This window comes from Cervus canadensis, chromosome 33 (genome assembly GCF_019320065.1).
Source record: "Cervus canadensis isolate Bull #8, Minnesota chromosome 33, ASM1932006v1, whole genome shotgun sequence".
Classification (NCBI taxonomy): domain Eukaryota; kingdom Metazoa; phylum Chordata; class Mammalia; order Artiodactyla; family Cervidae; genus Cervus; species Cervus canadensis.
Genome location: NC_057418.1, coordinates 16,518,231 through 16,537,211, shown reverse-complemented (window position 1 = coordinate 16,537,211; position 18,981 = coordinate 16,518,231). Strand labels below are relative to the sequence as shown.

General features: G+C 38.0%; 1 protein-coding gene across 16 annotated transcripts in view; it reads left to right on the top strand.

The window, feature by feature from the left end:
- The window catches only part of PLAGL1 (PLAG1 like zinc finger 1), an 88,175-nt gene that overhangs the window by 40,883 nt on the left and 28,311 nt on the right, over positions 1 to 18,981 (top strand). For all 16 annotated transcript variants that reach the window (XM_043456909.1, XM_043456923.1, XM_043456920.1 and 13 more), the window contains 2 exons: positions 3,033 to 3,077; positions 16,804 to 16,877. The gene's annotated coding sequence lies outside the window, so the exon portion shown is untranslated. The remainder of the gene's footprint in view (positions 1 to 3,032; positions 3,078 to 16,803; positions 16,878 to 18,981) is intronic.

Here is an 18,981-nt window from a genome sequence, read left to right as displayed (position 1 = left end):
CCCTGGACGATAAAGACCTTAGTCTAATATCCTGTAAAGGGTGCTTTGGGGCAGCCCTGGGCTCTTGCTTATCTCCAGGGGAAGGTAAGTATCTTTACTATCTCAACTTAATAATCTCTCTTGAGCTTCAGTGTCCTGATTTTTTAAATGAGGATAATAAGAATTGGCTTTGGTGACCTTGATAAGGATCCTTTGATAGAGTGGTGGAGATAAGAGCCAAGATGGAATGGGTTGGAAAGTGAACGGGAGGTGAGGAAATGGGGATTACCGGTTTTCAATTCTTTTCCGTTAAGTTGATCTGAGAAAGTTAGTTTGGAAACCCAGTGGAAGCTAGAAGGCAATGCAAGGTCAGTGAAAATTTTGTTTATTAAATACCAGAGCATGATTGTATGTTGGCAAAAAGCACCTCTAGTAGAAATGGAGAGGATAATCATGGAGAGGAAGCTTTGGATGGAGAGCTGGGATTGGTCTTTGTGCTAGGAAGGGTAATTTGTAGATTTAGCATTGGGAAGATAAGATGCTCTATCCAGTACTTTTTCCTTTTCTCTCTCAGTGAAGCATGATGTAGGGATGTTAGCAGAGAGAGCTGTATCTACAAGTGTGGGAAATGAGATTTCATTTGGAAGGTAGTAGCAAAAGTGGGAAATAATAAGACGTGGGGAATGTTCTGGAGGCTGTGGAACTCAGCTGAGTCTGAATTGACAGAATTAGAGTGATGTCACTCTCTCTAGCTGTGAGACCCCACTTCTCCTGCAGTAGCCTTTCCACTGTGTTGTTTTGCTGCCTTTTTAATATTACCTGAGCACTCTCCAGTTTCACTGAGCTGCCTACTGTGGCTGTCTAAGTTAAGTCAAGTTATCCATAATTATTTGGTTAGCTCTCTGATTACTAAGTTGTATAGGGTTCGAGTAGTCTACCCAGCTTTCTCCCCCAGCTCTTGTTTTTGGTGTGAGATTTTGTAGAGAGAGAGGTCTTTCAGAAATGACTAAATTGTCTTCATGTATATAAAAGGTCATTACAATGGACCAAATGTTTATATCCACTCAAAATTTATATGTTGAATTTCTAACACCCAATGTGGGGATATTTGAAGATGGGGCTTTGGGAGGTATTTAGATCATGAGGGGTTGAGCCTTCATGAGTGGGATTAGTACCCTTATGAGAAGAGGCCAGAGAACTAGCCAGCTTTTTTTTTTCTTCTGCCATGTGAGACTATAAGAAGTCATCAGTCTGCAACCTTGAATAGGATTATTACCTGAAAAGGACACTGGCATTGTTCTCAAACTCACATAGAACATTTATCAAGATAGACCACATTTGGGGCCATAAAACCCGTCTTAACAAAGTTAATAGAAATCACATGGTGTCTGCTCTCAGACCATAATGAAATTACAATAGAAATAATAGACATCTGGAAAATCCTCAAAACACATGGAGATTAAATAACATACATATAAATAACACATATGTCAAAGGAAAAAGTCTCAAGGGGCATTTTAAAATATTGTAAACTAAATGAAAATACAACTTATCAAAATGTGTTGGTTGCAGAGAAAGCAGTGCTTAGAAGGAAATGGATATGTTAGGAAAGAAGAACCATTAATCTGTGTTCCCACCTTAAAAAACTAGACAAAAGCAAACTAAATCTAAAGTAAGCAGAAGAAAAGAATAAGAATTAAAGCAGAAAAATCAATGAAATTGAGAATAGGATGTCAATAGAAAAAAATCAGTGACATCAAAATTGGTTTTGTTTGAGAGATCAGTAAAATTGATGTCTCTAATGAGACTAAGAAGAGGGAGGATACAGATGACTAATATCAGAAATGAAGGGACATCACTTCAGATCCCTTGGACATTAAAAGGATAATAAAGGAATACAGTGAACTACTCAGTGCCCACAGATTTGATAGCCTAGATGCAATGGACCAACTCTTTAAAGAGAAACGGTCTGCCAAAACACAGAAGAAGAAATAGATAATTGAAGATGATTTCTCAATTAAATAATTCAAATAAATAATTACCTTCCAAAACAGAAAGCACCAGGCTCAGGTGGTTTTACTGGTGAATTCTTCCAAACATTTAAGGAAGAAATTATGCCACTTCTCTATGATTACTTTCAAAAGATAGAAGCAGAGGGAATACTTTTTAACTCGTTCTGTGAGGCTAGCATTACCCTACTACCAAAACCAATAAACAATTACAGCAACATTGTAGGATACAAATTCATTATACAAAAGCCAGTTGCTTTTCTGTATACTAGCAATAGACAAATAGAATTTGAAATTAAAAACACCTTTGCATCATTTTTACCGTGAACCTAGAACTGCTGTAAAAAATACTTTAAATATTGAAATTGTGGAATCTTTGAATGCAGACCCTACTTTAGCTTACCTTTTACCTTTTGATTTTTGAAATGAATAGTGTATGTTAAGGTAACGAGGAAAAAAACATCTCTCCAGAGAATTTGTTCCTTAAACTGAAACTTATTCTTTAATGCAGAAGGAATTCTTTATTTATGATTTGACATTATAACTACATAGTAGACTCAACACACAATGAGTGAAATGATTATTCACAAATGAATGTTATTTTATTGTTAGGGACAGAGGGAGGTTGTGGGAAAAAAGACAGGTGTGCTTATGAAAGGATGACCCAAGAGAAACTTGTGTTGATGAACTGTTCAGTGTCTAGGCTGTAGAGGGGGGGGTCACTGATCTCACAGGTGATAAAATGCTATAGAACTAAATACACTACAAATAGGTAAAGTGAGTCTGGGGAAATCTCAAGAGACCAGTATATTGTATAATACATATATACACACACACATATTGATTGTGACACAGTACTTTAGTTTTGTGAAATGTTACCCCTTGAGAAACTGAGTAAAGGACACTTAAGATCTCTCTTAAAACTTCATGTGAAAAAAAAAAAAAAAACTTCATGTGGAATTTGCAGTTATCTCAGTAAAGGTACAATTTAAAATGTGCACACAACTACTATATAGAACTAATAATTTTTATTTTTGTTTCTAGGTTTTTCCCTGCCTAATTGAGGGAACATAGTCGTCATTGGCTTTTGTAAGTTGGTATTTTAATTTTTTCTGTTCTTCACCTCCAACCTTTTATAGTTTCTAATTACATGAAAATATTTTTCTAGAGAACTTTTAGAGGAAAACTTTTTTTTATTATTGGTTTGTATTTTAAGGATGGTTTCACTTTTCCTGATACTGTTAGGTGATAATTGTTTTGAGAAAGTTTGAATTACACATCTTGGGCTAGGGCCATCTGTTTCTTTGGAGTGACTTCCTATCAGGGTTATGATTAGCAGGAGCAAAGTGCCATCCGTGGATCTGAGGTTGTACATACATCCATCCTGTTGGGCATCACAGTCTTCATATCATTGTGGCAGATGGTAAGAGGGGCACAGCACCCCAGGAGAAAGCCACTAATGTGAATGGTTTGACTAATGAGGTATAACAAATTCTATTTCATTTATCTGTGAAAATCTGTCCAATAGATGAAATGAATGGAGAATTGCAGATTGGGAGAATTTAGCTTTATTCTCATTTTATCATTTGGAGTAGCTGTATTTCTGTTCGATAACTTTTTCTTTGTAGCACATGGAAGAAAAACAGGAAGATCTCCTGTTTCATGGTAGTTTTATTTTTTTTTTTTAATTCAGTGAAATCTCAACATTCGAAATAGATTCAAATAAATATTTTTAACCTGGGAAATGAATTATTCCCTCTATCACTGAAAACATTTACAGTATTAAATGGCTAATACTGTCTACTTCAGCCAAACTTTCTTCATTAGTTTTCCTCGTCTCAGTATATGGCAACTACATTTCTCCAGTTGCTCACATAATCTTTGTGACACTATCATCACATCTTTTGGTCATCCCCTGTATCAGGAAGTACTGTCAACTCTACCTAAAATATATCCAGAAGATGACTGCTTCTTGCCACATCTTTTACTACCATACTGGTTCAAGCCTTCATCTTTTTATTAAAATAGCCTCCTAACTGGCTTCCCTGCTTTTATGCTTTCCCCCTATAATCCATTCTTCAAATGACAGCCAGATAAATTATTTAAAACTCCTAAGTCTGATCACATTACTTTTCTGCTCCAGTGTTCACAGAGGCTTATCAACTTTTACATGATATGGGCCCCCATTACCTCTGATCTAACCCAGCCTGTCACTGCTTGTCCTCACTCACTGCTTCAGCCACACCAGTATTCTTGTTCCTTCATTGGGGTTTTGCAGGTACTGTTCCCACAAGTAGCCACATGACTTGCTTTCTTATCTCCAAATCTTCACATAACTGTCATCGCCTCATCGAGGCCTTCTCTGACTAGCTTATTTCAAATTAGCCCTGTTTCTCCCTGCCTCACACCCCTAGTACTTCCCCTCCCTACAGTACTTTATTTTTCCTAACCACTTGCTTGTATATATTTTACTTGTCAATCTCCCTTTCACTTGAACTCCATGAGGGTGGGCATTTTTGTGTGTTCTGTTTACAAAGATGGGAAAGTGGGATGGGAAAATGGATTGTGTGGTAGTTACTGACTTTGCCCAGTACAACCTTCTCTTGTTGCCTCCTGACCTTGACAAAGATAGGTAAGTTAAAAAAAAAAAAAGTAATGAAAATGTCAATCATCTGTATATTTCTAAGGATTACTGGGAGAAAAACTAGGTATGAAATTTGTTCCGAGAATATGCTTCACTTTCTTTTCAGTGCTTATTTGATTAGACATTCTTTGGTAAAAATGAATAGATCTTGATAATTTTAGTAAATGATTCCTAATGTCATGTTGTTGCTGAAGATTTAGTGTTCTATCAGAATTTAGTTCCATAAGTGCTCTTTTTAAGAGCTGTAGATTAGAGAGCAGACAGCATGGTGGATAGCACAAGTTTTCCAACCAGGCATAGCCTGGCTTGAATTCTGGCTGTGATTCCAATGAGTATGCTATAACAAACCTAATGAAGCTTTCTTAGCCACAGTTTGTCTTTTGTAAAATTGCAATAATAATAGCTATGAGGCTTATGAAGATTAATTGAGGTGATAGACCTAGCCATTAGCAGCATTCAGTAACTATTAATTCTTTAATCCAATTTTGCTGGTATTATAAGAGTGAGATGCTCATAATAAATCATTTTATAGTATACTTTGTACAGAAGACAATCTTTTATTATTTACATCATTACACATAGTAAATTTTGAAAAATTATATATATATATTTATGGAAGAGAAAATAACTAGGAGACATGGACTGCACTATAATATGACCCCAGACAATTTTTTGCATTTTTTGTAATCTCTACATTTTAGCAGTGTAAAGAGGATGAAATGAGATAATTTAGATTTGTCAGTACTTATCTGTAAATATAAAGCACTAATGCAAATGTAAGGAGTTGAAACTTCTTACTGAGGGTACTTTTCACCATGACTTCCAGCCATGATAATAGTAACAGGAACTGAATTTATTGTCCTGCCTTATCAAAGCAAACAAAACTGCATAAAATGTGTGAAACAAAGATTTTTAGACTTCGGATGACAAATGGCATAAGACAGCTAACCATGAGGTAAAGGAAACAAATGCTGTACCCAAGGACACAGTGTGAGAGGAGAACCCAAACACAGCTCGGTAGTCAGAATTGAGATGCTAGAGCTGGGAACTCAGGGGATCGAGGCAGCTAGAATTTGCAGGACAGAGGATGAGAGAGAAGAGAGTTGCACAGAGAGCGCTCTGGAGATCTGTAGAGGGTTCCCCTGGAGTTTTGAGTTAAGTACTGATTAGTATATGCTTAGGAGAGAACTCCCCAAGTCTTGGGGAAAAAAGAAAAAAAAAAAAAACAACAACAACACTGGGAATGGAAAGGTAGCTCATGTTAGCTGGGAAGTGGACATCCTCACCATTCAGAGCAGAAAAACTTTGTGATGTAAGTGACATTAGATTGACTGCTCAGAAGGGTACTGCCTCAGTGGTGAGGCAAAACTAGTCCTAGACAAAAGGCTGTTCTGATCCTACTTGAAAAATCTTAAAAGTAAGCCATTAAAGAGGAATCATAAAACTTTTTTAGTAAAGGGCCAAATGAAAATACTTTGGGTTTTGCAGGCATATATGACCCTCCTGCAACTACTTAGCTCTGCCATTGTAATGATAAAGCAGCCATAGGGAATATGTAAATGAATTGGGGTGGTTGAATTCTAAAATAAAACTTTATAAATAGACTGTCAGCCAGATTTGACTTGTGGACCATAATTTGCGGACTCCTGGTTTAAAGGGTCAAATTGTGGAGCTTCCCTGGTGGTCCACTGATTAAGACTCTGTGCTTCAATTGCAGGGGGGCATGGGTTTGAACCCTGGTCAGCCTTAGATCCCATATACTACATTGTGTGGCCAAAACATTAAATAAATGAAGGGTCAGATTGTTTCTAGTTGCTCAAATGCAGCCCAGAACAAAGCTCAAGAATATTTAAAGAAACACATAAATCCAGTACTAACAAGATAAAGTATACAGTATCTAGCATCCAATCAATATTTACCAGATATGCAAAGAAACAGGAAATTTCAGTAGTTAGGAGAAAATTCAGTCAACAAAATGGACTCATAAATGAAACAGATTTAATAAACAGATATTAATAAACAAATTTAATAAACAGATTTTTATTAAGATTTTAATAAACATATTCACTAAAGGAAGATATTAGAACTATGATTAAAGCTAGTTTTGTATGTTCAAGATAATAGAGGAAGCATCAATTTGTTAAGGAGAGACATGAAAGCTATAAAACTGTCCAAATTGATCTTCTAGAGACAACAAACGTCTGAAAAGTACAATGGACAGGATTAACAGCAGACTAGACACTGAACTTGAAGACCCAGCAATAGAAATTATATAAAATAAAACAGTCACACACACACACACACAATGCCTGGGGGATAAAGGCCATCAGTAAGCTGTGGGATAACTTTACACAGCCAAATATATGTATAATTAGAGTATCCGAGGGAAAGAGGGAGCAGAAGAAAGATATTTTTAAAAATAATGGCTGAAAGTTTGCTAAATTGATGAAAACCATAAGTCCATGAATCTCAGTGGTTCAATAAATATCTAGAAGTTATCCAAAGAATAAAAAGATGAAGAAAATTATACCAAGGCACAATATAATCAGATAATTTAAAACCAGTAATAAAGAGAAAGATTTTAAAATGAGAACAAAGAAACTATAAATTTAGAGGAACAGAGAGTGACAGTAGACTTTTCACCAAAAGCAATGCAAGCCAGAAGGTAGTGGAACAATGTCTCAAAGAAAAAACTGTTAACTTAGAAAAATCTATTAATTAGTGAAAATATTTTTCAAAAAAGATAGTGAAATATTTTCAGACATGCAAAAGCTTAAAGAATTAATATCTATTAGACCTACACTACAAGAAATGTTAAAAGTCCTCAGGAAGAGGAAAATAATACCAAGGGGAAATAAGGAGCACCAGAAATGGTAGCCACCTGCGAAAAGGTGTAAGTTCTTTCTAATTTAAATCTCTTTAAAAAGATAGTTATTTAAGTAAAAATAATAACAATGGAGTTGGGGTTTGTAAGATATATACCCCAAGTAAAAAACAAACCAATAAAGATGTGTAAGGCTTAAACAGCAGTATCAACCAGCTTGACCTAATTGATACTTATAGAACACTATATGGAGAAGGAATGGCAACCCACTCCAGTATTCTTGCCTGGAAAAGTCCATGGGAAAGCCTGGTGGGCTATGGTCCATGGGTTCACAGAGTCAGACACGACTGAGTGACTAACACACACACACATAACACTATATATATGTGTGTGTGTGTGTATAACACTATAGAACCCAACAAAAGCAGAATACATATTCTTTTCAAGCATGCCCAGGTCAGTTATTAAGGTAGACCATATTCTGGGTAAGAAAACAAGTCAGTTAATTTAAAAGGGTTGGAAATCATACAAAGAATGTTCTTGATCATAATGGAATTAAATTACAGCAAATATATTTGGAAAAATATATTGTAACTGAATAACACACTTCTAAATAACCCAGGGGCACATTCTAGGCCATACTTTACATTTAAAAGAATTGGCAGTCATACAAAATACATTCTCAGACAACAGTGGAATTAAAATAGAAATTAATAACAAAAAGATAGTGTGAAAATTCTCAAATATTTGGAAAATAACAGACTTCAAATAATGCATACATCAAAGAAGTCTCATGAAAAATTTAAAAATACTTTTTTAAACAAAATGTGAAAATATAGTCTATAAAAATGTGTGAAAGTGTTAGTCACTCAGTCATGTTGGACTCTTTGTGACTCCATGGACTGTAGCCCTCCAGGCTCCTCTGTCCATGGAATTCTCCAGGCAAGAATACTGGAGTGGGTAGCTATTCCCTTCTCCAGGGGATCTTCCCAACCCAGAGATTGAACCTGCGTCACCTGCATTGGAGGTAGATTCTTTATTGACTGAGTCACCAGGAATGTGTGGGATGCAGCTAAAATAATGGCTGGAAGGAAATTTATTGCATTAAATGTTTATGTTAGGAATAAACCTAAAATCAATAACTGAAGTTTCTACCTTATGAAACTAGAAAAGAGCAAATTAAACTTCAAGCAGGCAGAAGAAAGTAGTAAAAATTAGAGAAGTAAAAAAAAAAATGAAAATAGGAAAATGATAAAGAAAAATCAACAAAATGAAAAGTTTCTGAACATGATTAATAAAATTATAAACTTATAGCAAGGCTAACCAAGGAAAAAAGACATAAATTATCAGGATCAAAAAGGAAGGGAGGAGCCCATGACTGCTGACCTCATGGATTTTACAGGGCTTGTGAGAGAATACTACAAACAGCTTCTGCCCATAAATTGGAGAACTTAGATGAAATGGACCAATTCCTAGGAAGACATTAACTCCCAGAACTCATGCAGGGAGAAATAGATGACCTGAACAGCCCTATATCTATTAAAGACATCAAATTAATAGTATACATTCAAAACAAACAATATCATCACCACCAACAAAAACTTTCCAGAAAAGAAAACACCCAGACCCAAATGGTCACACTGGTGAATTTTGCCAAATAACCCACGTGACAGAAATGAAAAGAATAATTGGGAAGTATTTTCAACCAAATAGAAATGAAATGTGTTTCCACATAGGATGCAAGTATAGCAGTGCTTAGAGGCAAACTTATAGCACTAGGTACCTATACTAGGAAAGAACAGCATCAAATTTAACGACTCAAGGTAAAGGATTGTTAAAATTGTCTTTGAATATCTGAATGTCTTTTGTTTAAAAATATGTTTGTTTCATATGGTTGGAAAAGACAGTTAAAGGTGGCTATAAAAAGGCAATTCTTAGCCCATCATAGGAAAGAAATAGCTATCAAACTTCCACAGCTATGGACTCAGTTTCTTTGTGAGACATATGTCTGTAAACATTCTTATGAGTTCTTCTGAACTATTAATTTTTGAGATAAGTGGTAGTGAAGGAAAAAAAAATTTCTCAGTGTTAGTAGGCTATAGATTAACAAACACATTTAAACTGATGTGTTATATAGTAGGTAATGCAATGAGCAGTAATTTTTAAAATCATAGAACTCTAGAATTAGAAGGAGCCTTAAGTGATATTTAGTCAAACAATAGTAGCCTCAGTTCCCTGCCTTTTAAAATATCAAAGCCTTGAATTAAAAAACAACAACAAAAAAAAGTGACTTCGCTTGTGGTCCAGTGGCTAAGACTCCATACTCCCAGTGCAGGAAGCCTCGGTTCGATCCCTGGTCAGGGAACTAGATCCCACATGCCTCAACTAAGAGTTTGTGTGCCTCAACTAAAAGATACTGCATGGCACAACTAAGACTCTGGGCAGCCAAATAAATAAATATTTTAAAAAAAATTAAGCGGGGGGGGGGGTCCATCTAAGTTTGCACATCAGCAAAAGCAGCGAAGGACAGTTGAATCCCTAAATGACATATTTAGAATTCAGAGAAAATCCCCTGAAGCTCAAGGACAATCAGGAATATTCTAGACATGCTTACATACTTGGTAAGAGTTGGATAAATCCATCTCCTTTCCAAAGCCTCTTCTGACTCTCTAGGACTTATGGGCCTGTCTGTCTTCCCATAGTATTTTGTGTTCTCTGCACTGTAGCATCCACATACCACCATCTATCAATAAAGGGTTACGAAAAATGAGACAAAGAGGAAAAAGTAAGATTTGCCGTTTACCATTGGCAGTCTTTCTCCGTTCTAGGAAGTCAACCCGTTTTCTCCTAATGATAAGTGTGAGGGTCAAATCTTTACTAAAGCACTAGCTACATAAAGCAAATATTCCTATTAGGTATTTTTCTCTTTGTGTGGCAATAGTCTGTGAATTCCTGCCTATCACCAGTACATTTCTACTTAAAATGGTTAAATGGCAAGAAGTAAAACTTGCATTTTTCTATAAAATTTTACAGAAAAACCACATCGTTGCTTTATAGCAACCAGACACTTATCTCAGTTATTATTTTTTCAAGACAACTCAATTAGTGTCTCTGTTTTGAATAGGAGCTTATCTTTTATGACAGTGTGATCTGGTTTTAAAATTACTTGGCCCCATAAAAACACAGACTTGAGTGCTATATTTTTAGTGCTGGAGGGAATCATGTAATCTGGATGCTAAAAGTTAAATTTTGTGTCTTTTATTGAAAATAAGCATTTTTTCCCACTTTTAACAAATTTTATATTGGTTTGATTTTCAACATCAATGATAACAGCTACCAATCCTGAGCATTTCTTATATGCTAATACTGCTTTAGGTGCTTCCTGTAGGTTATTTACCTATAGAAAGGTCGTCTTAAAGTAGACACTTCAAAATATTGGTTAGTCAATAAATAGCTTAATTTATGTCCTACTGGCAATTTGATCCTTTGCAAACCCTGTGAAAGAAGGTGTATGCGTGTGTGCTAAGTCACTTCAGTCACGTCCAACTCTGTGACACTATTAACTAGCTCACCAGGCTCCCTGTCCGTGGGATTCTACAGGCAAGAATTCTGGGGTGGGTTGCCATTTCCTTCTCCCGGAATCTTCCCAACCCAGGGATCAAACCCGCATCTCTTACATCTTGTGCATTGCAGGCAGATTCTTTACCACTGAACCACCAGGGAAGCTCATGAAAGAAGGTACTATTCCTCTCTTACAGATGGGGGAATTGAGCTTCTGGAAATACTATTAATTGCTTAATTTACAAAACTACTAAAAGTTGACATTAAAACTTAAATGTGAACCTGACAGCAGAATCCATACTCTTAAAGACTGCCTCCTTGAATGAGCAGCACAATGCATTGAGCTTACAAATAGATTCTGAGGACTTATTTAATAAAATTACGAAGAATGTCAGTGAATAATTATATGCAGAGGTGGTAACTAGGTGCAATGGAAATAGCATGAGATTTAGAAGAAGTATTTAAAGTTGTGACTCATCTACTTATTCTGTGACTTTGGCAAATCAATTTATTACCTCTCTTGAGGCTGTTTTCCTCGTACAAAAATAGAAATTCATAAAACCATCTATCTCAGTAGGTTATAGTGAAGAGCAAATTGATGTTTCTAAGTGCTTTGTAAATGCTTTTGAAAGGTATGTAAATGAATTGAGGAGTGTATTTCGTCATTTGCTGTAGCCTTCAAGTAGCAACTTTTCTGAGTGCTTTTAAAAAGTGATTTGATTTATAGAGACACAGGAGTTTCCAGAGCAGCTCTATTGAATTAGAGTGATCTGTTATAAAATGAGATCTGTTATAGATTGCATTCTATAGATCTATTACAGAATAACTCATAAGACCAGCTTTCTTCGATGAGGTACCTCGTTTTTGAGGAACGGTTATTTCACAATACTTTGTAAAGAAATTCTTCACAGATGTTTCTGTCTCCATTTTGGAAGAGAAGGGAGGCAGGGAGGCCAAAGGGAGTTAGTGCCAGAGTCAGCTTTGAGGTTCCAAGAATTCCACCACCTCTCGCGCACAGTTGGGAGTTCTGTGTTCTCTTAAGTTTATATATCTGTCCCAATTTGAGAAAAGTCGAAAGTCTTTACTTTGAGGGCTGTTTAGTACCCTACACAAAATGGCCTCTTTGGCAGACAAATGAATAATCAGTGAAGGGACCCCCCCTCCCCCACTTCCTTCCCGAAGCTCCTAAGACGGACACGTGGGAAGGTCGCGTTCTGTGTCAAGGAATGAGTTCTCCATACCTTTCATTCCAATCTTGTTTATTTTCTTTTTAGTTTAGGAATTTTGAAAACTTAACATGTACTCCCCTGTTTACTCAGGATTAGCGGCAGAAATGGAGCGGACCACAATAAAAGGAACGCATTTTGTTCCAGGCTTTCAAGAACGTGGTAGCCAGTCAACGCAGGCGTTCAGGATTCAGTGGGGACTTTGGAAATCTTTTAATTCTGTGATCAGTGTAGGGAACCAGTCAGGATAATCCACTTTCTTTGCTAGTTCCTCCCTCTGGCTCCCCTCTCCCCCTCACTAACCTTCGTCACTCCCCACACACACACACCCCTCATTCACACACAGACCGTCACTTAAGAGCTTGGGTTACTAGTTTCCGTGACTACCTAGCTCCCGTCAAAAAGCTAGCTGTTCTGTCTCTGTCTGGGTGTGTGTTTTGCAGACAGGAGTTTATGCAGCCGAGTCTCTCTTTAGGTCGCGTGGCCGCGGCTGGAGATGAAGACCTGAGGGAAGCCCCGGGGATCACAGCTCCCAGTTCCTCTGGGAGTAGTTTCCTGGGTGCGAATGAAGAAGGGCCGCGCGTGTGGCCGCCCTCCTGTCATCAGCAGCCCCACTCCGCTGAGAACAGTGTCCCAGTAGATTGGGTACGGTGACACGAAAGAAATCGCAGATTAAGTGAGACCATTGCTTGTAGGATCGCAGGGTGGAGAAAGCAAGGGAGAGTGAGCGGGCGCAGTTTATTTATGGAACGTCGGGGGGCCATGGCGGCTCCGCGGGTCCTGGAGGCAGAGGACTTCCCTCCCTTCGTGTTTTCTCCCTCTGACCTTGGATGAACTGGCGAGCAGTATATTATGCCGGGTGATCGTGCTGGTTTGTCATGGTTAGCATTCTGGACTGTCACTGGAATGTAGGAAACGGATGAATTTGAATTGAACCATGAGGTGGTCCGCCGGGCCCTCTGCTTGTCTCGGGGAAACCTGTCGCTGTTTGTCTGGGCCCGGCCTAATGAAAGCAATGGAGGGAAAGAGAGGTGGGCCTTTGATCTCTTTGTTGCAGCTGCTCCCTGGGAACTCGCTGAAATCAATGCCCTGTTTTCCTGAAGGAATGAATGGCTCTGCCTAACTAGCTTTGTGAAGCGGTGGGGGAATTCACTGCCTCTGTTTATTGACAGCTGAAAAGGAGCACATGGGGTGGAATGGACCTTCATGTGAAAACCAGGCACAGGGAAAATTAGACCTCAATTTAACACAGAGGAATTTGGAAATTCACCCCAAAGGAGACGGTGGTTTCTCATGCTTACATTAGAATTACTCAAGTTTGGGGCTGGTGTGTAATGAACAATGGAGGTTCTGTCACAACTATGTTATAAGTAGGAATATGGTATGCATAATAAATGATGTTAAGTAGAAGTTGATTCAACACCCTCCTTGTTTTTCTAAACACAGAAGTAGAGAAAGGCAGATGTTAGCCATGATATATAATCAGGTGGTTCTTTTATTTTTGCTTTCAGAAGAAGAGAAAAAAATTGATACTGAAAATAAGCATTGTTAATATATTACTAAGTTTCTAGAATGTGACTTTTTTTTTTTTTAACTTACATTTTGAAACATCTTTGAACTTTGTATCTAAGTTTCATTCATGGGAACTATTCAAACTATTCCTGCTGTTCTGGATTGTGTGTGTTGAGTGGGAATACAACAAATCATAGTTATTTTTAAAAATGTATATTAGGATATTGTAACCGGAAGTCTCTGTCAAACATAAATAAAACTCTAGACCAATTTAGCATTTGCTATGAGAACGGTTCATAAATCCTAAAATTACTGCCTTACTTTTGACAACACAGTAAAGAAAAAGTCGAGTTTATCGCAAGGAAACATCACCAGACCTTCTTTTATATCTCCCCTCACTGGCTTGATTTCCCAGGAAGAATTTATAGCTTCTTCCTTTGGCCCTCAGCCCTTTGTGCACACCTCTATTATAGCACTTAACACATTGCCCTGTAGCTCTTTGTTTAGGTGTATTCTTTTAGCTGGAAGTAAAGCAGCTGTGTCGTATTCATTTTTATATCTCCAAGCCCAGCAAAGCTCTTGGCTCAGTGAATGCATGCTGAGTGAATGGGGATTGATAGCTCCCCGTACATTACTTTGAATGTAATTACTTATGCAGGCTTCAACGGCAAATACTACATTTTAGGAAAACCTGATTGATCTATTGTTACCTGATTGGTGCTATATATAGCTTTTTAAAATCTTTCCATTATGGAGAATTATTAAACAGTTTTTCAACGTGGCAAGTTGGTTGGGCAGTCCATCAGCCTGCGAACAGGAGGCATAGAGAGTGTACGGTGTTGTCCTTTTCAAATCCAAGCCCTCTCCTGTAATATTCTTTTTAAAAATTATGTCTCAGCATAGTGTTTAGATAGTTTCAGTAAGAAGATGAAAAAAATTTTAGAGTTTTGTAGACTTTCACCTGACCAGATTTAGTGATTGAGATGGACAGACTTCCATTTACATGATTTAATTCTATGGTGGCATGTTAAATAATGCAAAACACAACCTTTGACAGTTTCTGTAACTAGCTTTACTACTACTGTATTTTATGAACCCCTGACTCTCAGTGAAAAATGTAAAGGAAATTTTGATCCTAGAGGACTAACTCCCGTGATTTCACAGGAGTCTAAGACAAGCCCAGTTCTGAATCAGTCTCAAGTTAAACCCAACTTCTTTTTAAACCAGAGCTATAAGTGGGAAATAGTTGTCAATATTCTTTGGGGGAAAAAAATGACATCTTAAAATCATAATGGAAAACTTTAGAAAATGTGGGGGGTGGGGTGGTTAAGTAAGCACACAAGTATAGGAACTGGCTCATATTTTATTCTCCGTGTTATTTTTGTTTTATTTTTATTCCAAGATTATGTCCAAAGACATCTATTTGATTTTCTGTCTTGATTAAAAGTAGGAATGAGGTTTAAAAACAGTTTTACATATTGGTGAGTCGTGGGAGCGTCCTGTGTAGGGTTAGGCGCTTGCGTGGGCCGCACGAATGTGATCGAGTCAGCAGATTGTATTTCTGCTGAGATTTTAGATTTCTTACGAAACAGGAAAATTACCGTGGCCTTGATCATTGATAGACTCTCGCCCCCAGAAGTATTAACTTGTAGATAAGAAAGCTGTAAGCCTCGTACTTAGGTTTTATAACTTGGCTGCTCTGTCCTCCCAGTTTCTGGAAGTAATTTTGTGTGACATCATACCTAAGTGGGGGGGGGGGGAATGGAGGGTGGAAGGAGAAGTGGGGAGTCCAACAATACTTTTGCATTGGATATTTCAGCTTAAAAGCAATGAGGCATATCTTGTCCCGAATGATAGAAGGACATGCACGCCCCAGGGGGTGACTGCAGTTAAAAGTTGTGTTCTTGCTGTGTTTATAGAACCAGTTAATGTCAACTGCATGATCCTTCATAAAAAGAGCCCTTTTCTTAGGCCTGAAGTCTGTTGTCATATATAGGAAGAAGAATGTCAAGTAATTTAATAAGAGTCAAGCCCTCAAAATAAGTTTGGGAATCGGCATATATGAGGTCTTCATGTTTTTGTGTGTGTCTGTCTCCATCGGCAAACTTCCTAGCAGAAAGATACCAGGTCCTCCCTCTCAGATGGTTTTCATCCATCTAACAAAGTAGACCTGTTGGGGGCTTACCTAGTCATTGGAAGGAGACATCCTCCTATGGGTTAGGTTGAATGACAGGAAAGACGGGTACACTTACTGTCAACAAGTTTTGCCCTTCAGGCCTCTCCCCTGAGTAGTAACCTTGTCTTTGAAGGAAAAAAAAAAAAAATGGAGTTCAGCAAAGGTTCCTTTTGGTCTTAGGTTTTTGTTTTGTTCTTTGTTTGGCTGTTTGTTTTTTGCCTTTTAATGGTCTTTCCTTGCTCTTTGACCTGTCTTCCCCTCTTGCCCCTTCAAGCCCTGCTCCCGTGGGTCCACACTCCCATTTCCTAGAGGATAATGTTCTTAGTTGACCCTTTTACAAAAGGTTCTGATTACCATCTGATTGCTTCCTGAAGCTCCGAGACAGTCTCCCTTGAGTTGGGGTCTCTGGAAAAGAATTGCAAATATACCAGTACAGCTTGCTTCCTGGGTGCAGTGTTCGGCACTTCACTCACACTGACTCCTTTAATCCTCAGGAGGCCCTTGGGCTGTAGGGACGGTTATCACCTCCACATTACAGGTGAGAAGCCGAGGCAGAGAGCTGTTCCACAAGCGGTGAGAGGTTTCTAGTGTCTCCCGGTGACACCTGGGTCTGAACGTGGGCCTCCTGGCACCGTGGCTGCAGCTCTTCACGTCACCGCATTGCGTGTCTCAAACTAAAACTTCTGTAAGAACTGAGATGTGTCTCTGGAAGGTTGGAATATGGCATGATGGTATACCGACAAAGTTTTTGATCTGGCATTCCTGAGCTTACGTCCTATGTGTGAATGTCTCCTTACACAGTATTCAGTGTGATTTTCCTCAGTGCCTTTCTTGTTTTAACCTTTTGATTTTTTTTTTTCCTCCTCTTCTAGGATTGCTCTCACATCTGGTGTGGCCTCTGTTTCAGGTCACATCTGAAAGTCCTCTGGACCTCAAGCTTAGAAAGGTAAGTGTGTCTCCACTACACCCTCTGACTTCTGTCCAGGCCGTGTGCCGTGGCCAGTGTGAGTCTCTGTTCTCTTTCTCCTACTTTGGAGCACACACCACAGCCTTCCACAGTAGAGGGGCTTCTGTCCCAGAGAACACTCACTCTCTGAGATTTCTCATTTGAGGAACTGTAGGCCTTGAGGGAAAAAAATAGGGTTGGGGAATACAAAAGCCTGTTTTTCACTCTTTAGAAAAATCAAGAGAACATGCTAAGAACTGTCATTGATGTTTATTCATTCATGTAACTTTAGAAATAAGGGGCTTTATACAAACTGACTTTTATTGATCATGACTTGTTGACTAGAAACTTGTGACCTCCCTCCCTGACATTTAAAACGATGTTTTCAAATGAAAACAGATTAATACTAGGGGAACTTGAAGGGGGGGCATTATCCTCCATTTAGAACCGTATTTAGACTGTTGCATATGTTACAACTCAGCCTCTAAATCATGCTCCAGCGTCGTAACATGAGGTGATTTTCAGTTGCATATGTCCTGTCCAAATTTCCTAAGATTATGAAATAAGTATGCTGCTAAATCCAGTGGCGGTAAATTGGTGGGAACTCCTGGTTGACGGGATCCCTGATATTTATCGGAAGTTTTTATTTTTCTCCACCAAACATGTGGAGATTATGATTTGTTTTAAACACCCATTTCAAAATAATGACACCTAGTTCGAGCCTTAAATTTCATACCCTATACTCTGGTTGTTTTTCTCCTGTAACATGTATTAGTTCTCTGTTTAAGCCCGTTGCCTTCTTCACCCTTCAGGAACCCTCCTCCTGTTTGCAGCCCTGGTGCTAACGGTATTGCTTAACCATAACTGTTGGCCTCTCTCTCCCCACAGATTTTTTTTGCAAAATGTCCTTGACTGTAATATGCCATATTTTTTTATTCCAATCTTCTTTGTAAGTTTCCTTATATCACATTTTATACTTAAGGTTTTCTTTTTCCCCTCTCAAACTAGATAAACCACTTCCAATTTCATTTTACTCTTGGGACTGACTTCTAGAAAGGCTGCTCACAGCTGCTCCAGGGGAAAGGCCAAAGTCAAGAGAATATTAGATATGTGTGTTTAAGTTCCTGTTCTCCAAATGGTTCCAATTGAAATTAGTCCACGTCCCCACCCACACATTCAAAAGAAAAATTCTAGCAAAATCTAGAGATGCCAGAATCGCTTCTATATGTCATTTGTGTAGCTTCATGATATGTGTAAGATCAGTTCATGCAACGTCCAATTGTAATTGTTTTCTCTAGTTACATGTGACATTGCCATTAAAAGCCCAGCTAATAATATTATGCTACTTAAGAATTTAGGAGTCTTTAGGCTACATGACATACAAAACTTTGAGGCAGGCAAGACATAATTAGAAATTTCTTTTACAAGAACATGTTAGAAAAGAATTGTGTCATGGTGGTCCAAATCAAAGAAAGATTATTGAACTTAATCAAAAACTTACATTCTTTCTGTTAGATGTACTGTATCTTGACACAATTATTAATATTTCCCAATTGTGAGCTTATCCAGTGTGTAAAAGCACTCTTGATACTTATTAACAGGGCACATCTACTTTGTACATAAACTTCAGACTCTGCCCCAATCACTGTGCCTCAGTGTGTACATCTGTAATGTGTAATCTCATAACAGCTCTGCCAGGTAGAGAGATGTCAGCATAAAGAGAAGTTAGGGAACTCGCCTGAGGTTACATACGTGGCAAGTAGCAGAGCCAGTGTTTAGACCCAGAGCCGTCTGATCCATAGCCGGTCCTCTCTGTACCCAATCCGTCCTTCATAGACTGTGTCTAGCAGAATACTATCATTTGCTTACTGTTTTTTTTTTAACTAACTGTAGGAACCACAACCTTAGTATTAGGTAGAGTATGCTTTTAGTAAAAGAATAAGGGAGAGTAAAACTCATTATCATACACCACTTTTAGGTAAGGAAAGTTGCTATCTAAGAAATAGTATTAACTTTTTTTTTTTTTTTAACTTTCTTGACTCCCCAAAAAGAACGTAGTCAAGGCCTGAGGGGAACCGAGGCATGATATAGGAGAGTATTAAAT